General features: G+C 40.5%; 1 protein-coding gene and 1 long non-coding RNA gene across 15 annotated transcripts in view; one reads left to right on the top strand and one right to left on the bottom strand.

Annotated features, from left to right (window-relative positions):
• arvcfb (ARVCF delta catenin family member b) overlaps positions 1–24,593 on the top strand; it is a 222,417-nt gene that overhangs the window by 71,470 nt on the left and 126,354 nt on the right. For 12 of the 14 annotated variants that reach the window (XM_044195925.1, XM_044195931.1, XM_044195923.1 and 9 more), the window contains exons 3-4: positions 15,958–16,059; positions 23,848–23,938. The gene's annotated coding sequence lies outside the window, so the exon portion shown is untranslated. The remainder of the gene's footprint in view (positions 1–15,957; positions 16,060–23,847; positions 23,939–24,593) is intronic. The other 2 variants (XM_044195922.1, XM_044195937.1) reach the window with 1 other exon arrangement.
• On the bottom strand, positions 853–6,625 carry LOC122876060. The gene is made up of 3 exons (XR_006377989.1): positions 6,452–6,625; positions 6,229–6,309; positions 853–3,117 (listed from the first exon to the last, which is right to left on the bottom strand). It is a non-coding gene; the product is annotated as an uncharacterized LOC122876060 (long non-coding RNA).

Raw genomic sequence — 24,593 nt, 5'->3', positions numbered from 1 at the left:
GTACACTTTTGCAAGCGACACAATACACACGCTAAGCACGTTCGCTGCTGTAATTAGCAACCCTGTCTCCCAGAAATTATGTTTATGCTACTAATTTGCAACAGCAAATACATTGCAGTTCCCCTGGATTACGTTTTTATTAACATGATAATTGCTTTGCCTCTAATATCTGCTTTTGCAATCCAATATCTACTTGTAGCAAGTAAAGCATGATTAATGTTTCTATGGTTATGTTTAGGCACTCACAGCACTTGGTTAAAGAGTAACTTAACACTAAGCTAGTTGAAAGTTGCCTCACTGCTGGGTGTGGTCAGAAGTGTGTTCTGTTGCAACTGTAACCACACACAACAGTGATGTCACAGGGTCCTGGAGTACACATGTACATCACTGCAACAAGAGGAGAAGATAAACCACTGAAGGTTAAAAAAAAAAATTGTTTAAAGATCGTGGTATTGGTTAAATAGTGAAAAAGTTAAAAGTGACTTGAAGCACAAGACAGAACATGTTTACTTTATTAACACTTAACAGAGACTGCAATCTTCAACATTAAGTGTTTTTCTTGCCTACACTATCTAACCACATTCTCAGGATGTGAACCCTGGTCTCCAGTGTCAAAGTCCTGTGCTTTGTATGGCCACCTCTCTGACTTCTGTGTAGTACATAAACTCATTTGAAAACATGTTTCCAATAAACATAATTCAGCCAGAAATTAGACTCAGATTACTTTATTGTCCATAAAATGGAAATTCGTGTTTGGCATTGGCATATGGGACAACACACACCATACACAACAATACATAACAATACACAATAATTACATATTAAGGTAAGACAAAATCTTAAAGTGACTAAGTGACAAGTGGCAGGCGAGTTCCAAAGGGCCTATTTAAACAGGCTCTTATTGAGGATGGTCACAGCTGATGGAATAAAGGATTTCTTGTAACCGTTTTTCCTGGCCACTGGGACTTTCAGTCTGTGGCCTGATGGCAGCAACTGAAATGCTGAGTCATTGTAGATCTGATTTTTTTGTTGTGGATTGAGAAAATAAGTGTTGGAGCTGTTTGCCTCCAATGATCCTGCTGGCCTGGTTGATGACCTGTGTCAGGTTGTTCTTTTGTTTTACTGAAACTAAGTTTCCATACCATGAGATGATGTTAAATGTGAGAACACTCTCAGTGATTTGTAGACCATGGACGGGGTATGCTGGCTGGTGTTAACATTCCTTAGTTTCCTGAGTAGAGCGAGGCACTGTCTTGCTTTCTTGTAGATGTAGTCAACATTGTCTTGAAAATTGAGTTCATTGTCTAACTTAGTGACGTGCTCCACTTCCTGACCCTTCATACTGATTGGCTTGTAGGGAGGACCTGCGCTGCCTGCTCTTCTATTGCTTCCTAGACACAGCTCCTTGGTCTTGGTGACATTAAGGTCTAAGAAGCTGTCGTCAAACCAGGAGGCAAGGCTGTTGATGTACTGGCAGTAGGAGGCACTGTTCATATCCTGCAGGCAGGCAACCAGGGCCACATCATCCGCATACTTGATAAGGGAGAGGTCACTGCTGTTACACTGCCCTTCATTTGTGTATGTTGAGAACAGCAGGGGCGATAGTACACATCCCTGAGGGACTCCTGTATTCAGGACAAGGCAGTCATAAAGGGTGTTGTTGATGCAGACATGCTGCGGTCATTCTCTCAGGAATTCCCTGACCCAAAGGACCAGACTGCTGCTCATGTTCAGGTCACACAGGCACTTAAAAGGAGGTGGGGCTGGACTGTATTAAAAGCAGAGGAGAAGTCCATAAAAAGAATACAGACATGAGTGTTGGCTTTGTCTACATGACAGTGGACTTTATCCAAGAGATTGAGTGTAGCATCTCCAACACCATGATTACCTCAGTAGGCAAACTGCATGGGGTCCATAAACTCAGCTGTTTGAGATGACAGTTCTTTGCACATGAGACGCTCCATACATTTGTTAAGTAGAGGTGTGAGAGCAATGGGTCTGAAGTCATTAAGAGATTTGGCATAAGGTGTTTTTGGTACAGGGAAGTATATAATTTCTGGGAGATAGGGTTGTAATTAGAGAACTGGTCTCAGTCTTCACTGAGGAAGAGACAAAACAGCTTACTGTCATAAGATTGTCTTTTGCAGTGTGACTTTATTAACTCTTATGTGTGTGTGTTGCACAGTCACCTTGATAAGAGTAGCGGTACAGTTTATTCCAGGAGGGGGCAATGCTTTGACCCCCGAGGGGAGCTGAGGCAGTGCAGGGTCAATCAAGATGTACCGCCTCAGCTGCACAATCTGACAGACCTAAAGAAGCTATTTGTAATGGGAGTCTCTCCCTTCAGCAAGCAAACTCACTGCAGCAGTGCTGCGGCTAGCTTATCAAGATTCAAGAACTTTGTTTGTTACATGCACATATAGGATGTGCACTGAAATGAAAAATGGCAATACCCATAGAGATAGTGCAGAACACAGAACAAACGCAATCACAACAATACAAAAGAAATTACAATAGGCGGAGGCGCTTGTCTACTGGGACAGCTGGAACAGTCTGTTATTGGGGTGGTGAGGATCCTTCATGATCCTACAGGCTCTGGTTCTGCACCTCTTGGTGTATAAATCCTGTGTGTAGTTCCAGTAATGTTCAGCCAAACTCTCTCGGAGCCCTTCTGTCCTGAGTGAAGCCTCAGAGAGACTCTGAATTTCCTCAGCTGCCTGAAGTGGCAAAGGTGCTGCCTTGCCTTTCTCACCAGCAGAGAATCTGTTTGTGTTGTCCATGTCAGATCCTCTATGATGTGAACTCCCAAGTATTCGAAGCTGCTCACCCTCTCCATAGTAGTCCCATTAATCTTCAGTGGCGTGTACGTCCTCCGTTGTTGTGCTTTCCTAAAGTCCACCATAAGCTCCTTGGTTTCAGTGACATTCATGAGTAGGCAGTTATCCTAGCACATGTGTGACAGGTCAGCCACTTCCTCAAAGTAGGCCTTCTCATCGTTGTCGGAGATCAGGCCCACCATCACTGTGTCGTCAGCAAAGTTAATGACAGAATTGGAGATTGGCCACACAGTCAGGTGTACAGTACACAGTACACTATTCTCCCAGTGTGTTCTGGGTGCTGAAATAAATAAATTAAAAATTAAAAAGAAAACCAAACACATAGCTGTCTGTGTTTTAATCAACACATCTATCACTCTAGTTTGGGACAAGATGCATTTGTGATACTTCTTTACATTAAAATACATCTGCACAAACAGTAAATAACACCATATGTTGCATTTAGGTAAGTCAAATAAAACAATGTAAGTTGTAAGTTTCTTTTAAAAAGGGAATAGTTTGCCATTTTGGGTAATACACTTATTTGCTTTCTTGCTCAGAGAAGGCAGATGCTACTCTCATGTCTGCACAGTAAATATGAAGCTACAGTGAGCAGCTGATTAGCTTAGCTTAGGGCAAAGACTGGAAACAGGGAGAAACAGCTAGCCTGGCTCTGGCATAAATTTCATCATCAAGAATCTGCCAACTTCAGCTTCAACATTGAAATGATATATGTAATTTTGACATGGTAGCACACAGTTAATATTGGCTTTCTCTGTTAAACATATGAAGCCAAATATACTCTTTAGTACTTTACTATTATTATGAACACACCAGGCTATGAAATTTTCCTTTTGTCTGTTTTCATTACCACCGACAGTTATTCAAGCTGGGTTTATAGTTGTGTGTTAAAGTGTTATGGCATAGCCACGAAAACTAAGCACGTAGCTGATGTGCACTACTTCATAAAAAGGTAACTACATGTCTGGGCTACAGCAGCTACAGAGACTGCAAGAACTGCAAGATTGGTCAGCCTGGGCTCCTTATTTTTCGCCTACAAGTTTATGGTGCCGGGAAATTGTTGATAGTGACGACAACATTAAGCAAGTTGAAGAAAGACTCAGCTATCTGCTTCTTTTCAGCGAACACATATCTAGCAAAGACATCTCCCTTGCAAACCTTCTGCTCACTGCAGTCACCACTCTCTGTCATAGTAAATGGAAGAACGTACACATGGCAGTAGTCTCCTATTCAGTAGTGAGAAAGGTGACCTTCCCATTCTGTATCACAAAGTGCATGAAAGAATGTAGACCATATTAATGTGGGTTGAATAATTAAAACACAATATGGCCTGATTACATACAATGACATGTCTAATTTTACGATGGTACTAACGTGGGAAAATTGCTGAACTATAAATCCAAACCTGACATTAACCCCTCCAGCATATGTGTGTGTGTATATATAGCTTTAGTGTAAATACTGTTTCCAAATATCAGAAAGAGCCAATTCCTCTGTGTCATTTCCCCTGCACTGGCTGTACTAACCTTAGCTTGCACTATGGCCATAAACTAATTCTTACAGATCAAATTAAAAGTTTAATTGCTCTCTTGCTTTGAAAGGACGTTTTATCTCAAGAATATAATTCGATATTTAATAGCTTTGAATTCTTGGAGATGCTTAGAAGTATTGATTCATATAACATAATACTGTGATATTAATGTTTGTGTGCAGTGATCCAGGACACTCCCAGTGTTCAGTTTATTATTTTTTTTTTTCCTGTGAGGTCCGTGCCCACCTTCATGAGGCTCTGCTCATCTCTGAAATATTAATTGCAGCTCCCAAAGCGTCTGCCTGCTTCACTCCATTGTAACCGAGGAAGCACTGTTTAATCACCCAGATAGTGCTGAGAGATTCTTCCGGGCTTTGCACAGATTAAGAGGACATTACCTAGAAATGAGGGAGAGAAAATGGTCTATAGGTTTTTAAATACTCACTGGAGAGCCTAAGTCTTATGGTCTTTTATTTTGGCAATTTTCTTTTTGCCTATATTTATCCATGGACAGGCTTTACATACTTTTATTTTTTCCCTTGCAACACTTCACATAGTAATGGTTTTACACACACACTGACCTGTGATCTGCTCTAGAGGAGGTGCACTTGTGTTTTTATGGTTAGGTGCCTTGCTCAAAAAGGAGTTGCAGTAAAAAACCTGCACACTCTAGGTTTCAGTAGAGAAATCCTAGTTTTTTGCCAAAGCGCGAGTACAGTTAGATGTTTGTGAGCTTCCACACTGACAAATTCCCTTTAACACATTTTCTTGTTTTTGCTGACATTTCTTCACTTTTGTTTTTTGTTGACGACTGTTAAATTTAGGATGAATTTCTGTCATGCGCTCATGCTGAAGTTTTTTTTTTATTTCGGAGTGCTCGAGGTAACTTCAGGTCTTTCCCATCAATGTCAGTGAGTGTTGGCAGACATTTTGCCTGCCTGCCTCACTTTCTCACTCTTATTGACTTCTTTGCCTCTCGGTCCCTCCTCTCTTTAATGGTCAGTTGTTTGTCAGCGCTGATGCATGTTTGTCACATGATGCCTATCACGCAGCAGCAGCCAGTTCTCCATCTGGCCTGATAAAGCCAGAAACACCAGCCAGAGAGCACAACAAAGGAAGAATGCAAATGTTTACAAAGGGCATTTTTTGGATTCTGTTTAACACTATTAACAATAGCCCTTTTGTAATCTAAATGGCCGGTAGTAGTGCTTCACCAGAAAGCAGTGTTTTTCTTTTTCCAGAATAGTTAATGATTCATTTGGGTAAACAAGGATTTAATTGTCTCTCAGTGTGCAAAGCCCTGACATTCGATTTCAAATTATAGCTATAAAACTCTGGGCAACACTGAGGTGCATCTCAGTGCCAAGCTGGCATAGACTGTGGGACCTGTTCAATTCAAATCTGGACAGCAGTAAGGCACACATTGATGTCAGATATCTCTGAAGAGAATATCACTAGTATTAGTTATATCTTAGAGGTTTACGATTTTATCTCAGAAGCATGTAGTATAATACTCAATGCAAAGAAAGAAGCAATCATTTTATTCTTGGAAAAAACCCACATCACCTTTGTTTGACAGCAGTGACATTTAGATTTAGATAAATCCAAGTTAGACTGATTAACTCTGCAAACACATTCAAAAAGGTAAAAAAGGAAGTAGATGCAGGTTTTTTGTCTGAGACTTTTTCATCAATAGTGAAGGAGCCAAGCAGGGCTGAAGAGTGATGGATTGAGGCTCCCTGTCTTGCAGAGTGACGGCTAAGAAACAGTGTGCGTTACCCTTCCATCAGCCCCGCTCTTCTGCCACAGCCTGCACACTGGGAAAGAATGTCGATACTATATAAATGAAAAGGTCCTTACCATTCTCCACTGTTTTCATCTCTCTCTGCATCACTTTCCACCTCTCCAAACTGAATGCAGTCCATTGCTGTCTCATAGAGGCTTGAAGGTAAAGGAGTGCACAGTGAAAGTGACGATGACAGCACAGGTGAAACAGGTTGGTCGACATGAATACTTTACAAAGCATTTCTCATCAAGAAGACCTCAATAAGCAGCCAGAAATGCTTGGAATTCTTTAACTTACAGTATTGCACAGCAGGAGAAAGTAACTAAGTACATTTACTCAGGTACTGAGGAGGCTGAGAAGTCCAGGTAGAACATCCAACAAAGAATAATCCCAACAAAAGTAGTCCAACAAACTCCACAAGGACTCTAAGGCACAACAGGGTAAGCAGGAACAGATGCAGACGACCTGACAACTGATAGAGGCAAGACACATGGACTAAATACACTCGGGTGAGGGGAGATAACAAGACACAGGTGAAACTACAAGACACAATAGGAGAAGTGAGTTTTACAAAATAAAACAGGAAATGACTGAACACAAATTCAAAACCATAACACCCATTAAAGAAATTGTTTTTGGAAACATGCATGTACAGACATGAGAGTGGTACCAATGTTGTCATCTAACTCTCCGCAGGAAAGCAACTACGTGTAATTCCCAAAATGTCAAATTATTCCTTTAATCATGATTTTGAATGCAGGACTGATGGTATATTTTTACAGTGTTGTATTGGTAGTTTTACATAAGTAGTTGTTTTCTTCCACATCTGATATTTGAGCAGACATGATGGAAATGTCACTGTCCAACAAGTTCTGCTCATAGGTTTCTCTTTCAGCAGGTCTTTGTATAGGCCACCACATAGCATGTGGTCATCGTGGTCCCAACTATATGAAAATAATGCAAAATTAAATCCTTTGGAAACAACCCTTGGGTGAGATTTTCCACTGTTGCAGTGAATTACTCCCCAAAAATGGAAATTTGTCGAAGTCATATAACTGATTCCATGACTATGTGGATGTACATCTGGAAGTCTCATGAGTGGGTTTTTCTTTCTGCAAGAATGAAAGGTGGCTGTGGATTAGCAATGTAATCATATGTGACTAAAAAAGAGACAAGGGCCCCTTGTGAGATACTGTAGCCGTTACTTTGGTATGTTCTTCTAGTCTCCAGTGGCCAGTTTCACTCCAGTTGATCCGCCTTTCCGTGCCCAGTTCAGGAAATTGGGCCTCATACTCGTGTTTCTAAAAATAGCTGCTTTATTTTACCAGCAATGTGGTGGTGGCCAATTATATTTGGCTGAATTCCCTTCCTGCCCCGGGGGAAAGTGCAGTCGTTTCAAGACCCAAACCGTCACTCAGTCGATGTTAGAGGCTTCGACTGATTAGTAATTGCATTCTCAGTCCAAAGCTTTTTGAAGTTTGTTAGATGTAGATGTTATATTTTGAGATGTAATTACCACTTCCTTTTTTGAGGACGGAAGTTAATTATCAAGGCTGACTTCATGGCGAGAGATGTCGCTGTCAGTGTCAAGGCACCAGTGGTGACCTTCATGTTGGAAGTCCACTCCACACACACATGCAGTGTCAAGCCTCACTTCACATGAATGGCTGTGCTGTTGTTGTGTTTTTTCACCAGTTAACTGCAATTAGACTTAGGATTGTCAACAATTAATCAGTTGTTCTCCCCTGGAGTTTTCATCCGTTCTCTACTGCTAACAATATGTCCTTCTTAATTACACAGTAATCGGCATAAACAAAGTGTTTATTGTTGTGTAATGAACTGTGGCTCATAGGGAAAAAACAAGAAGGGGTGGCAAAGTGGGAAGCATCTCGGTCACCTTTAATTCAGCAATGTTTTTACAGAATATCTTCTATCAAACATTTTAGACTGACAGAAATGTTAATAGCTCAAAGCCTTTGTATATATTGTTTTAAGTCCTATCAGTCAGGGTCCATTAAGGGAAACGTCCGTAAATAAATGCTTTTCTGTTTGCATTATGATGATTTCAGTTCATAGTTTAACCACGTTTCTTATATATTCAGTTATAAGAGTTGCTTGGTGTGACGGTGCTTCTCCTCACCACCGCTGCAAATAGTGGCAGCTGATAACATCCCAGAACAATGTTTGATCTCTTCATGGCTTTGACACCCTCGAAACACACACACACACACACACACACACACACACACACACACACACACACACACTGCCTCCTTCTCTGCCCATATCTCACCGTCCCTCTCTCCCACTACTCATTCTCTGATACCCCAGATAGTCTTCTGCTGTCTTTATGGATACCGATGAGAGGCGAGTGTTGCGTGGCTGCGGTGGTACACATTACATAATTGACGAGTGCAGGGTTGGGGCTGCCCGTCATGCACAAATCCCAGCACAGATCTTTTATTCAAAGCAGCAGCGTGTAAAAAAAGTCCTCCTCGCCAGGTTCTGTTGTTCCATCAGGGAGACTGATCCTCCATATGTTTCATACGATGCTGAGGGTGATGGGGTTGAATTCACAATCACCCTCCCTGGAGTGGACCTGCACACACACTCACTCACACAGACAGACACACATATACACACACCTTGAACAGTTCCAAAAATCTATACTCTGTGCTTTAATCAATCATCACATGAATCTTATCATTCAATCCTGTTAAAACCAAGATTATCCGATATGTCAAAGTGTTGTCATTCAAGGGCTTTATGTTACCTTCCATTCATCAGCCTGTGACAGGATTTGTTTTAGGTTGGTGCTATTAATCATTTTGAAGGAAAAGGTGTCAGCTTTTTTCACCAAGGTTGGATGACTTAATTTGTACTCTACTTTCAACAGCAGAATATTATGTTCTTTATGCGGAGAATTATAATGACTGATTTCCTGACTTTGCAGACAGTGGAGAGCAGAGAAGCAGACTCCTAGAGTTACAAATATTACTACTGTCACTACTATTGTTACTTCCACTACCTATAAACCTATAGTAGATAAAATGTTACAAGTTCCTACTAACTTCCCCTGGCAAGTCTAATTCAGAATTTTTGTCTCACAGCTGAGTTATAACCCTGTGTCAGAGGAGAGATGAGTGGACTCAAGCAGCAAACTGACACGGTTCAGATGGTAACAGATTTCTCACTGTGCCAGAGGTCTTATTAACCCCTCTGCTCTGACCAGGGCATCAGCAGCTGCTGAGACGAGAGGCAGAGAGGCAGAAAGGTAGCCTTGTATATGGCAGGTTATTGCTTTTTACTGCTCTCTTAGGGCACAACCAGACAGAATGGAGATGGGCGAGAATGAATTAGATAAATTCAGCGCAAATTTGCTTCTGTCTGTGGAAAAGAGTGTGTTGTCATCAGCATGATAATCAAATACCTTGTGATTTGTAGTAAAAATAAATAAATGTTCTATTTAGTAGAGATCCTAACGCACTGCATAGCAATATTTTAAAAATACCTACTTTTAGAAACTGACTTGTTCTACAACAGATTATCAGCACCCATATTACTCTTGCTGAGTCCTACAAATACTTAGGAATTTGGCTTAAAGGATGTCTGGCTTCTTCCAACCGTAAAACTATTGTGCAGTCAACCATCATGTCTGTCCTTGACTATGGCGATATTCTGTATTGTCATGCTGCCCCATCAACGGCAGTTGAATCCTGTGTATCACAGTGCTTTACACTTTATCTCAAAAGACACATTTCATGCTCATCATTGTTCTCTGTATCACACGGTTGGATGGACTTCTTTACAGTCAAGAAGAAATAGCCATCTCGTGTTGTTCATCTATAAAGCTCTACTGTTGAAGCTTCCAAGCTACCTCACATCTCTTCTCTCATTTAAATCTAGTAACTACAGTACACGATCCAGTAACTACCTAACCTTAGATATCCCTCATGTACGCACTAATGTTGGCAGAACTGGGTTCAGGTACTATGCACCATTTAAATGGAATGAACTGCAAACTGCCCTCAAACTACGGTCTTACATTCCCCTTGGAGATTTTAAAGCTTTATTATCTGAAGTTTTCAGTGATTCTTGTAACTGTTTTAATCATTGTGTAGTTGTGTTGATTCTGTTTTTGTTTGTGTTCTTCCGAATGTCTCTCGGAAAAGAGATCTTAATCTCAATGAGACTGCCTGATTAAATAAAGATTAAATTTAAAAAAATAAATGATGTCCAATCAAACACTTTGATTATTCGATTGGCCAACATATTTGTTTAGTTCTGCAGTGTTGTGGCGCCTAATAAGGCTTCAAAGTCATGGATCTATTATTTAATCTGACCTTTCTGGTTAGTATTTTATCGTCTCATTGGTACTTGTAGCAGTACTCCCCCACCAATGCAGCCACAGTGGTCTGTCCAGTCAGAATGTGCAGCAAAGCTGTGCAAAATCTGTACTGTAACTTCACCTGGTGAAGTCAAACTGTATAAAGATGATACATTTTGAAACATTAGGAGATGACTTCTTCACTTACTTATAGAGGTTTATTTTAGTTTTAATTGTGAGATGATTGATGGATGAAATGGACTGCGTTACATCACGTGTAATTGACTTTATATAGCAAAATAATGTAAACATTCTCTCGAGAGACAGTGACCTCATTGGTTGAGTTAAACCTCAGTGGGAGTAGCCAAAGAAGCATCACAAGTTAACTGAGAGCTAATTGACGAAGGTGTATAGCAAAGAAAAGAGCTTAAAAATAAGGCAATGTCCCCGTTTTCCCCTGTTCATGCATTATCATGGTATTAATGATCGTGGAAAATTAGCAGGCTAACTAACTAGTTTACCTGAATAGCAGGCTATTATGGCTAGTTTGAGCTCAGATATTATATGGCAAGACTGCATTCTTTAAGCAAGTAGCACCAGGCTGCATAACTGTACACCATTCTGTATTACAAGTTAAAATGAATGACCTTCAGTCCATCCGTAACTAGTTAAATTACCTTCACGTCCATAAAAATATCGAAAATCCAGACTACTGGCTTCAGTCAAACAATTTAATAAGCTAATGTGTTTTTGCAGGCATTTTCAAGCCATTGTGGCTAGCTTAATCAAGGGCTGTATGCACCATTTTGGGATATGATTCTACTCTGAACAGAGACGAAGGTGTCTTTTGTTTTTTTCTCTGGATAATCTATTATCAACTACACTCACAAGGTCAAGGAGTGCAGTGGGGAGCTCAAACACTGACAGATGATGCAGGTTGGGTCCCCGTGTTGGGTTTGTAATACATGAGCCATCATTAGGTGATGTTACCAAGGTTGTGGTTTGTGGATTGCATTACTGATCACAGTCTGCCTGTTATTAATCTGTAACAATTTCTACTTTCAAACTAATCCGCTGAAATTTGTAAAAAATCCTGTGCACAGTGCAAAGAACAAACAATCAATTTCTTCTCCTTCCCCTTATACCCTTCAAAATTCTCAGTGAGCTGTTATTTTGTTCTGGCAGGAAATCTTTCTCTCTTTGCCAGGGCTTTTTTTTCAATCAGTCTTTCTTTATTTACATCTTGAGAGGCGATAAGTTCTGATGAGGCAGAATCATTTCTTCCTGTCTTAAATTAAAGGTCAAGGTCAGGTCTCGAGGATGATTAGAGTTCTAAAACCTGAACCACTCTTCTTTTTTGTATGACGCAAGCCTGCCTGTTTGTCTGGACTAATGATGATGGACTGTAATTTTCTTGTGGAATACACAATTAGCTGCTGCTCTCTGCAAACACAGCCTGCACACACAGGTGGAGCATTTGCAGTACAATGTGTCTTAGCTCTGCTTTCAGCTGACCAATCACCTGGAATTACAGTTGTCAGGGGATTCTGCACAGAGTGCTCCAACCAGCTGCAATAAGTTGCAGGTACAATTAGACTGTATTCTGAGGAGAGATAGGAGAGAAGAGCAAAGCAAAAGAGGAGATGGAAGGAGTTTGAGTCAGATGTAAACCTTAGGCACAACAATACTCCATCCACTAGCTTTAGCTGCTGAAAGGGTCCACATACCAAAGTTTGTGGATGTGTGTGTACAGTGGGTCTTCCTTATGGCTCAGTAGGCTAATATACTGTATACTGTACATACTATGGTGTGCAGATGCCTTAATCCCCTTGCTGCTTTTGAACACAACTTTGACTCGCTACAGTCTCCTGGTTTTTGTAGCTTAACATTATTACACAGGTCAGAAAATGAGAAAACTTTACAGGTCACTTTCTTTTGGTGTTGTTGTCTGTCACTCTCCACTGTACACAACAATAAAAATACAGTGAGTTACAGTTTAAAATAGTGATTACATAGCAGTAGCTTATACAGTATATTTTCCAGATCTATATTTTCATTGTGATATTAACTCAAGACTGTCCTCAGCAGAGAAACAACCGCATTTGTCGTTTGGTCAAAACAACCAACGCATACGTTGAAAAGCGTGTCAAATGTCAAACTATTAACCATTACCACAATCTTCCCCTAACCTTAACCAAGTTGGTTTAGGTGCCTAAATTTTAACCAAACTGTACTTGTAGGGATGGCAGATCAGAAAATGCTCATGTGAATCATATGTGTTTTGGAAGGCACTGACAAATGGTGGCATCCTGACGATAGAGACACTCAGAAAACACTGTATGGGCCATTTTGGAAAGCCCTGTCAAACAACTTGTGTTGTCATTTTGGTTGGAGGACTTGTTGGAGATTAACCCGCATGCACAGCAGTCCATAATTAATGCTTCCACTTACATTTTTCATTTTCACATTCACATTTAGTATTTCATTTAAATAGTTGCCCAAACATTTAGTCAGGTTGCTCACTGCATTCACAAGTACCTGTATACAGTATGTATGTATGAAATGACACATCTTTATGCATGCACAGATGCACACAAGCAGTGTCTGCTTATCAACTTGGTCATTTATACGTGACTGCAGTTCTTCTATGTGAATGTGCAGAGGCACTGGCAGCTGGGGAAAGACCTTCATCAGTGTAGCATTCCCTAGTCAGCCAATCAGCTACCTAACCCTCACTCTGTATTCATTATTAATCACAGAATTACACTGGGGCTTTCTCCAAACGATGTGGGTTGACGGGGGACAAGTCATGATAGAATATGCAATTGTCTGTATAATGCACAGCAGGTGAGGTATCAGGCGCTGATATGAAGCACAAATATTGCATGAGGGTTCTGCAGTGATTACTGTCAAGTGATGGTGGCAGCATCAGGGGCAGTAGTTAAGGTATTCAACACGTTCCACAGAACCAAGAGCAGAGAAAATATATCTGACTGGGTGCTGTGTAAATAAATCTGATTGGATGTGGGTATTGAGAGTATGAAATGTTATCTGCTTGAGGCATGGCCAATGATTTTTTCTTCATTTACCCACGGAAGTGCTTTGTTTTACCATACAAGCTTATTTACATCAATGTATTGTTATCCATATTTACTCCTTAGAGCTGCCCAACACAGGTCTTTGAAGCATTTTGACCTCCAATTCTTGAGCAATATGTCAGCACTGTGTCAGAATTGGCCATTTACCAACACCTCTTTAGCCACAGGAACCCTCGACTGCCACCCAGAATAATCACAGACAATAGTCTCTCGCTACTGACCTCTGATCAGCTCCACAGGATCGGCTGCCATTAGCTGAGGGTGGCGGGAACATCATTCATTAATTTATCGTCATCACTGACCATCAATCTTCCCATTCCCAAACCTGCCAAACCGAAGTAAAAAGTTACTTACAAGAGCATTGCATCACGTTAAGTAGAATAAAATGTGTATTAATCACAGTGCTACTGTGAGCTGTGACTGCGTGTCGAGATAATGAGCAATGTAAGGGCTCGTCCAGAGCTGGAGAGAGAGACAGAGAGAGACGAGGTGATAACTAATGCGGACGAGCTTGGCTTCACCTTTGATGTTTGTACCAGAAATCCAAGGTGCTCAGAGCCTATCTGTCCTTGAAGTGAACACACCCAGGAATCCCTGGAGAAGGAGAAATATTCTAATCCCAGAGCCAGTTAAAAGCTGGAGAGGAAAGTTGACTTTGTATCGATTTTTTTTCTAACTCACTGTGGGTGTCTTCTGATCATAGTTAATGAAACATTGCATGGCTTCACTACTCACTGATGCATATTTGGCCTGCAGTCAGAGCTGCATCTGGAGATACTTATCATGTAGAGCGCTGCCTATACATTAAAGCTTAAAGCAGTAGTCCATATTTATTTTAAGCATGAATTCCTGCAGTTTAAGCTCATGAAAGTTCAGTTGGCAATATTTGCTGCTTCAGTTTTTCACAGAGTGTTGTCTCAGTTTCAGTAAGGAAAAACTGTGATAGAAATGTCAAAAAAACCAACAACAAGTAGGAGAAAGTAACCTTTTAAACAAGAATCAGTCCGAACCCCAGTTGCATCTATGCCTAACAGCTAATAATTTGATATGAACTGCAGATGAACTCATTTTGGGAAATGTAGGTTTTTTAAATAAATGTTATACTTGAACGAAGTGTTGCTTGAAGTATGAGGCAATTTTTAAGGAACCATTACATCCTATTAAACCCATTGTCTTGATATGAAAGTTGGCCTGCGTAAGGGCGCGTTTGATTTCATCATCAGTGACATCTTCAAGGGTGCAATTGAGCCAGCGGTTTTGCTGCCAGGCTTTTGTTTTCTCAGCCATCAAAGGCATCAGATCCACTGGACAGGTTGGTGTGTGTGACAGAATGAATCATCCCATGTATGAAGCACCAATTTGCATTACAGTATTGGACACTAGTGTTTTTCTTTCTAAGTGCCTGTGATGACTATATTTCTGAGGTGGTGCAGTGTGAATACTAAACTGACATATTGGTTTGTTGAAAGTATTGAGGAAGGGTTGCCTCACTATTAACAATCAGATATTGGCCAGCAACCTTCCGCCTCACATATTTAGGGAAAAACTGATCAGTAGACTAGTTCTTTATGTAAAGTTCCTAGCCTGAAATTATTCTTATTACTGTAGCAGCAGTAATAGCCGTCATATTACTTGTTGCATATATATTATCCTGGGTTTCCTTTGAGAATATTAGTGTCTGAGAAATATTGACTGAATGTTTTGTTTTTGGACATCGGCACAACTTGTATTTTGGACAAACTACAATCGAGAGAGAACTCTTGCTTAAACATGAATCAATGTCCAGTAGTCCAAACAGGATATGTGTTGAGTGAAGAAATCAGGACTACAACTTTTTTGACTTGAGCATCAAAACTGAGGTTAGGACTCCCAGATTTCTAGCCACAGTTTTAACATTTATTATGGATCAGCTGAATGGAGTTGGTATGGCCGAATAAAAGGATCTCTGATTTACTGTAGTTTGTCAATTGTCAATATCCAGCAGCATTGTCAATATCCAGCAGTTAAAGAGAGTGACAACAGTGTTGTTATTGCCAGGTGTTATGGGTACATACAGTACAGTGGCATCGGCATAAAAATGAAAATGAATATTTTATTTGAGAATAATATCCCCAAAGTGAAGCATGTAAACAGAAAGCAGTAGCGGGCCTCAAAGTGACCCTTGTGGCACACCACAAATGATGAACAGTAGAAGATAAAGCATTATATAGCTGTTGAGAGGTTACTATGGTTGAGAGTAGAGCACTATCAGATTACGGTTGTGAACCCACTGTAATTGTTCTATATATGTGTCTCTGCATTACATAAGAGTCCTATATTAACAATGCACTGTCAGGGGGTTGGCTGAATACTTATTTTCCATGTCCTTGTTTTTTTAGCTCCAGATCTCCCCAGGCGGACTGAACAAACGAGTTGACTCTAACAGAGCTACGCCTGTCCTCAGTCTACTTGTGGTCTGACGGCACTCACCGACATCAAAGGTACACCCGCCTCTCTCTCTACACCTCCAGCCTCCTTTAATCACTTTGTTCAGCTCATCATTGCAGTAATTACATTTCCTGACAGTTTTTTTCCTGACAGTTTTTTCACTTTCTCTGTTATCTCTCCTCGAGGGAACTTCACTTCACTTCACTTTGTCGCTGAGGTGCCTTGTAGGATTTGTATTTCAATACATTCAGGAGCTTTTTCCTCCAGGAAATGTGCTCTGATTTCAATAATTCACACAGTTGAATCAGCTCAGGTATATGTAAGTTGAAAAGCGGTTTTAGTTCTCTTCACAGTTTTTAGTATATTTTAGAGCTAAACAGGAGAGGACATTTGTTCTGGTCCAGTTTCTAAAGACAGACTTAACTGTGTAATGGAATGTTTGATGTCTGTCACCTGTTGTAAGATACAAACCTGAGACACCTAATTGCAATTTGGATGTCTTATGTGCTGCAAAAGACGTGCTCTTTTTTGCATGCCTTTGCTTTAAAAATGTGGAGACACTCTTTTTTGCCTTTTCTCTCTTTTAGAAGTAGGGCACAGAGTATATTAGGGCTAAATGAAATACTGACTGATGTTCATGTCTATCAAAGCTTTGTGCATTGCTTTTAGCGTGTTCAAAGTAACCTCTTTGTTGTGTCTTTAATAATTGTGATTGGCCTCACAATTAAGAACAGCCTTTTATCTCATAAATATCTAAATGCTACTTTCTTACTGTTGGCTGGTTATAAAGTAGAAATTGAAGCTTATTTTATAGTCCCTGTTCAAGAATTGGGGTAAAACCTCAGAATGTAATGCAATGTTAAAATTTGAAATGGAAGAGAAGGCATTTAAAACAGATTGCTGTTTTTAGAAGCTTTGTACATCCCATATACAGTATTCTGTAGCATGTTTCTGTTGTGATAAAGTATATGAGTATAAGTCTTAATGAACTGTTCAATCTCTTCAAAGAGACTAACAAAGACATGCATTTGCATGTAAAAGTATTGTGTGTATGTAGTTGTGTATGTGTGTGTGTTTGTCAGTGTTTTCCGGCCTGAAATCCTCCACATAGCGAGGCGGTTCCAAGAAAAAGGATGAAATAAAATATGAATGCTAAACAACAGCCGCATTTATTTTCTTCTAGCTGTGAAAATGATCAGCTATGGACTCCATGCACCTCGCTAAGCTTTGCTTATCCTGGCATCAGCAATACCCCTCTGGGCATTAACACTCACTTTAATGTTCCTCAAAGCAACAACGACCAGAATCCTAAATTGAAGGAGGTTCATTCCTGGTGACAGTGCATTTCTTTTTTTTTATGTTCTGTTGTATCTTTTTAAAATGTTAGTCACTTACTGTGACTTTTCTAAACATATCAGTCCAGTGCTACTTAGAACATTAGATATTTATTGGAAATGACAATCATCTTTCAGTAACCATTCACTACATGGTAGCCTGTCGAATATGGCGATTTTAGCTAATTCTCTTTGGTAAAGCTTCTACTTACTTCCATTGTGCATTGTGTTTTATTTGCGTTTAATTCTTATTTTCAGGTGATTATACACTAATTAAAACGTACTTATAAATATTATATTCCATTTCTGCCAATTGCTCCTCCTAAATGTTACACACTGGACCTTTAAAGAGTCGCAAAACTCATAAAACCTTTTGGTGAGCAGAAATTCCCAACACAGCAGATTGTCATTATGATGAATGACTTAACTGTCAGTCACTCTCTTTAAGAGCTTTGACATATTGGACAGCTTAGCCAAGGAGAAAAAAAATTCTTAAGAGCCTGAAATAAGTGGCTCTGAAATGACAGTTTAAGGCAGAGCATAACCCCCTAATATTGCCAATTTGCCTTCTGACTGACTATATGAATGTATTATTATCAACAGCAAAGGGAGGTAGACTGAAGACTGTTCCCACCACCACATCCATGCACAGTAGGAGGAGGAGCAGGTGTTTTTAAGTACCCAATTGTGCCACTGAGAGCTGCATCCTCAGATGGGCATCAGATGGGTTTAGACAAGGAATTAATTTGGGCTGCTATTGCAGTCTCTGGAAAGGGGCAAATTGGCGGTGAGGGGGGGAGGAAGGACCCCACCACCCACCTAGTCCCTAATCAGGTGAATGTTTCTAACTTAATATTGGGCACTGATGGTCACACTCAATTATCCTCATCCTATACCTCCCAATCTGTTCCCCCATCCCCCTAATAACCCCCTACTCAAACCTCTCATGACACGTGCCAGACGCCACTCCTGCTCTGGACAGCCTCCTCAGTAGCTATAGTCCTTCTTTGTCTCTTCTTTAATTCCTGATATAAGACAAAAGTTAAAGCAATGGTTTACATTTTTTTGGAAATATGCTAATTCACTTTCTTGCTGAGGGTAAGTTGAGAAGATCAATTACAAAGATACTCTATAATGAAGATAATGCATTACAGGCAGCACCAATGGTATGAAATGGTATACACTTCCTGTCTCCTAAGTGGGCGTGGTCGACTCTCCCCAGTTAAATAATATTAAATATAATAGTATTATTAAGCAAAGAAACACAAGTTTTATTTCAGTTTTAACTTTTAATTCATGGTTTCACGTATAAGTCCCTTAAGATTAGATTTAGATTTAGATTGTTTATCTGGTTGGAAAGCGATGTCGGCAGCACTGCAGTGAAACCAGACCGACGATTACAGAACAGATGTTGCCAGATCTCACGAGAGTGTGTGGTTGAGATAGAGACAGTTCTCGATGAAAGTTAATTTTCTCCTGATTTGTCTATCTGAAAAATTTAATTTTAGTGTCAGAATGTTCGGAAGATATGTGGCTTGTGAAAAATGGTTCCGATATTTACTTCTCCCATTGGATTGATTAGACTCAAGACCTGCTGCTAGTCTGCTAAAGGGATGGGGCAGTGGTGAAACCCACATGACACAGATACAGGAAATGGCTCTCAAGTGAGCTGTCTCCCTTCTTCTTCTTCTTTGTCGATACCATTCTTATATGTGTCCTTTAAATAGCAAGCTACAGTCAGCAGTCGATTAGCTTAGCTTAGCACAAAGTCTGGAAATGGGGAAATAGCTAACCTGGTTCTGTTCAAAGATAACAAAACCCACTTACCAGCACCTCTGAAGCTCTCTAAACAACTGCAGGCTGTGAAATTATTAGTCAACATCATTTCACAAGCTCAAATTTTTATTATTAATATTAATGACCCATATTTGCTTCCATATATGGCTCACCAAGTCTACTTTTTCCATGGATATTTCTTGCTGCTCTTGACAGATTCAAGCAGTCCTTCATCATTTTGCACAGCCAGAGAGAAGAAGTCACAGTTCAAAGATATTTGAAGTTCATTTTTGATCAACATTTGAGCGTGGCACACTGAGGACAAATGAGACAATCCTGAACATGTTGATCAAGTTGGCTTTCCCTATGTTTTCCACACTTCTCACTGGTGGATTTTGTGGTATCCTGTCGGGTTTTCTGTATTTCCTCCCGGCAAGCACAAAACTCTTTACTGACTGTCTCTGTCATTTTGAGGGCAGCCACCACCTGCTCCAGGTCAGTGAAGGAGAGCTCCGGTTTCAGTGTCACCATTACATTTTCTGGTGAGAAATCAAACCACTTGTCAATGTATGCAATGACATGAGTCACTGTCCTGACAAAGTTCTGTTGCTGCTTAAACCTTTGTGCTGACACTTGTTTGTCCATCAGCTGCTTGGTCTGGTATTCAAAAAAGCTGACCTGTTTCCACTGAAGCATCTTAATTTTGGACTTTGGACGTTTCCTCCTTTTTTACAAGTTGGTCAAAAACACACAGATAAATCTCAGCAGCTCCAGTTTTTTCTTCATCTGCAAAAATCTTCTTCAGTGCCACAGGACAGGTCTCCCCAAGGGGCCTGAAGTATGAAGTAAGAGCTAGCCAGCTTTGCAGGAGACGATCGACAGCCGGATGAAGGGAGAGCCATCGTGTGCAAACATGACGCAGAATTTCACGCCACTCAATGTCAACAAAGGCAAAAAATGCACACAGTTCCTCTCTTTGGGAAGCAGATACTGAGAAGTGGCTGTAGGTCTTTAAAACAATTCACTCAATATCCACTGACACCTGATCGCAGACATGTTTGCAGGTGTTATGAGCTATGTGAATGCGATTGTTGGCACTGCTCAATAACTGGTAAACAGAGTGGTGTTTTCCGAAGTTGACATTGGCATTATCTGCTGCATAGGCTGTAATGTGTCTAATATCCAGTTCATGCTTTTCCAGACAGTTCATCAGAGCTTGATGTATGCCATTTGCAGTTTCATCACTGTCTTCATAAAAATCGAGTAACTTGAACTGCACTCCATCAGACACAGAGAAATATCTCAAGCACACTGGAAACATTTTTCTATTTCCCTTGTTTGAGGCAATTTTGGCAACTGAGAAATACACGGGCTCACCTTCGGTCGGGGACAGATCATCCAAAATATCGTCTTTGGTCCTAAAACATTCATTGTAATCATCTCAGCTTTTGAGTCATGAAACAAAGCACCGTTGAGCTTAACAAGACGGTTGGTGCTGTTATAGCTGAGTCTGTGTTTAACTGTGTGGTACACATACGAGGCTTCCATCGGTTGTTGTAGCTGAACAGTCTTTTCTTTTTTTGCAGGTTTATCCATATTTGCACATACCAAGCCGACCGTACAACACCAGACATTATCAAAACTTATTTTGTTGTTGCAGGAATTGGCACATTTACACTATATGTGCAACTGCTGCACATGAGGGGGACATCCCGGCTAATACGGGACAGTTGGCAACTCTAGTGGAAAGACAGGTTCTCTTTACAGATGTAGGGTGGCCTTGTGGTTAAAGCTGCACTTGGGATATTTCCACATTGGTGGTTTCAAATGGCAGTGAGAGGTAACAAGCATAAATCTAGTTGTATAATGTCAGTCGACTGCACAGAGCAGAGTAGAGCAGACGCATACCAACCGGCACAGTTTGTGATGCTTTTCACCAGTGGATACCAAAGGAAACAAGAGAGACAAAACATCAAATGTCATTACAACTTGCTCTGGTCAGAGTGCTTGCATGCTGCACAAGGCAGAAAAGTTTCTATATACCCAAAACAAGAATTTCATCATGGCAATGGGGGACTCACCAAGGTTTCATTTCAGGCAGATAGGACATTCTTCTCCCTTGCAGCCCTATTTTTGTGATTTAGTTGTGGTGTCATATTGTAAGATAACCAGACCTCTAGCTGCTTGCTTATTTAAAGCTGTTCTTGAGAATAACATCACTTAAATGCTTGCCAGTTTACTACAGAGGGGGTTATGATGGCAGAGCGTCTTGTCATTGAAAGATTTTTTTAGGGGAGTCCAATGAACCTTATGAATAAGGTGCCGAAAGGATTTATTACCGGATTTTTCAGCAAGCCTTTGAAGTGAGCCTCATCTGCCGATCCACACTCAAAATTGTGGCCGCGTGTGTGTGGATGTTTTTATTACTGGTCTATTTTTAGAGCTGGGACTCTCTGCTCAAGTGCATTTATACTTAAGGAAAAGCAGCACAAGTGAAGCTGTTAGTGAGGTGCCGCATCAACTCTACACACGGAGTATGAGCCTGTTTTTCCTTTTAATTAAAGATGTTTACGTCTTAAGAGTAGTCAAATCTAACACACCTTCCCTTTGTGGAATTAATTAAACATTTTCCATTTTTTAAAATCTCATCTCTTTGATTAGTGATCATCCCCTCCAACACTAACACTCCTGCCCTTGGAGTTGTAATTTGATATGTTTTCACCATATAAAGTTGGGACTAACTAGGGCGTGTGTAATTGAGGATAGGGTTAAATGTGCAGACCTTGGCTGGGGTTTTGTTCCCTCTTACTCAGGCCATTAGCAAACATCTGCTGAACCAAAGCCTTAAAAAACTGGGCTGTCATGGTGGCAGAGGGGAATTCTTCAGATGCCCCTCCCTGTGCTATTTTAAGTAGGCCCAGAAGATGGTGTTTAATGATAAGCTGTGGGGCGTAGCTGACATGCCTGCCATATTATTCCCTTTATGACTCAGGAAGCAATGGCTATGTTGCCCCCCAACCCTCTAGGGGTGTGACTCATTAGAGTCCGTCATCAACTATGTCCAATCAACATGGCTTATGGTACCCTATTACTGTCGGTTATCTCAAGTAGTGGGTAGCTTCAAAAATAGACAAGGATGCTATTTTTGCAAGTAGCCATTAGTTTCCATTTTGACACTAAACCACCAGCTGATGACTATAAACTAATGCCAGTCAGGAATATTTTAACAAGAACAATGTTTCAAAATGGTAGATTCCTGATTTGAGAATGAAAAAACAGGCTAAGTAATGAGAGATCATGTTCCCATATAGGGGTAAAGAAACAAAATGAACCTTTTCTTTCATTCACATGGATGTGGAGTTTAAAACACAGGCTCCTCAGCATGTATTGCTTTGTGAGGAAGAGTGAAGGAAGAGGCGTGTCAGATGAGACTCCACTCCAGATAAATAAATGATCAGCACGCAACAAACATCAAAGAGGGATTGTGTGCTTCAAAGGGAATAAGGGCCTCACTCTCAGTGAGAAATGAATCCTGTGTATGCGCACACACAAACACACACACACACTCTGTTTCTGTAATCTGACCTGTTTGAGATTCTAATGGTTGCATCTGCATTGACCATACCCTGCTGAGCCAAACCACCCCTCCTCAATCTTTGTCTGTTTCGGTGGCAAGATCAGCTAGAAAACCCAAAATGCTTTGATATAATGAGCCTCAGTGTCCTTTCTTTCTTTTGTAAAGTACCTTGTCGTTTAACTTTCTGGTGCCTAAATAAGCACTCACTTTACATTTCTGTCCTAAATCCTAATCACAATATCTGAGACATCATGGACACAAGGATTCACGTCACCACAGTGTTACTTTGTTTCTAAAATGATGCTGACTGGCCTAAATTGAACCCAAGATGACATGTTGCCCGCTGCCTTGTGTTGTTATTTTTTTTCGGCTGATTGCTTGACAAATGTGTCTTTCACTCTCTGATGATTGAGCAGTCCAGTCCAAGACCAGAACATTATGTCACATCCAAATATAAAAGGACACATCACTTGTGCTTTATCTGTGAAATGTGTTTTGTAAAATAGACATGGCCTGGATTAAGCCACTTTGGGGCCCTGTGGCAAAAATCTCTGTATGTATCTTTTACATGTAAACATGTAAATTAAATGCAAATATAATTTTTAATATGCACCATGTAAAACTAGATTTTGACAGATGCTTTCTCATCAAACAAAAAATGTTGCCCTGTATTTTAAGAATTACAGTACATTTATATTTGATAATTACACACGTTGCGATTTACTGAACTTGCCAACGCTCAGTGCCAGTGCAGTAAGTAGCGTGCCCTTTATGTAGAGAGGCAAAAAGAAAGTGTGGAGGTCAGAGTGTTGGATAAGCATGTAGTGCAACTGATTCTTGGAGTCCGGAGGGGTAGCTGCCCACTTTGCCAGGTTGATACTTAGAGTAATGAAGATTTATCAAAACAGTAAAAATGCATTCTCTTGAAGAATATCTGAAGAAATATATGGTGAACAAACTATGGGTGTTTATTTTGAAATGTGCCTAGATGATACTGTGCTGATTTTTTTGTTTCATTAGATTTGGGTTTACCATATAGTCAAATACAACCCAGTCAGAAGAACCATATGCTATTTGTTGCTTTTCATTTCTGTTTTAACCTCTGGCATTTTCTCTTTTGTCTTCCCTTTGTTTTTCTTTCCCCTCTCTCCCAGCTCTCCGTTCTTCTTGCTGTCTCATCCTTCTGCTTCTGTTAGAGTGGGGGATGTCTGTTTTCTAACACCTCTCAGCCTGCTTATCTACTAGGTCTGTATTGCAGTGGATTGGTATGTCCAACCCCATTTGTTATTGTGCCGTCAACCCCCTTGATATCACGCCACCATCAGTTATGGATATCAGGGTGTGTGTGACAGTGATACGCTCTGTGGCTTGCACCTGTTATCTAGAAATCATGATTGTTTATGATAGACAGTGTGTGGGTGTTTGTGTGTGTATGTGTGCGTATGTGATACCAGGCCCGGGTGTCCGTATTGCTGGCTGTGGGAAGCTTGCATGTGTTGGATTGATGCCTGCAACAGTGCTTGTGTGTCAGAATACATTATGGCTCTGTGCATGACTATATCCAATGACAGCGCCATTCCTCCACGCTGGCTATGATTGTTCATTTGTAGGGGTGAGCTCATTCCTTTCCACCTTTAGGATGTCCAGAAACAAGAATCTTTGTTTTTGTGAGTGTGTCCCTTTGTTGTACTTGCAATTGGTGGATCATATTTCTATTTTGCTCCACTGATGTTCCTGCAAAACTTTATTGAATTTTTTTCTTTGGTGCCAGGATTGTCATAATTACAAGAATGGCTCAAACTATGTGAAAGCAAAAACATAATTTGCACCCAGAAAAGCATCCTCATTAATGTCTTTGCTATGCTAGGCTTGGAGTATCAGAGACTTCCCCATGTATAGT

This window comes from Siniperca chuatsi, linkage group LG5, assembly GCF_020085105.1.
Source record: "Siniperca chuatsi isolate FFG_IHB_CAS linkage group LG5, ASM2008510v1, whole genome shotgun sequence".
Classification (NCBI taxonomy): Eukaryota; Metazoa; Chordata; class Actinopteri; order Centrarchiformes; family Sinipercidae; genus Siniperca; species Siniperca chuatsi.
The sequence above is the reverse complement of the archived record's forward strand: the minus strand, read 5'-3'. Positions and strand labels throughout refer to the sequence as shown.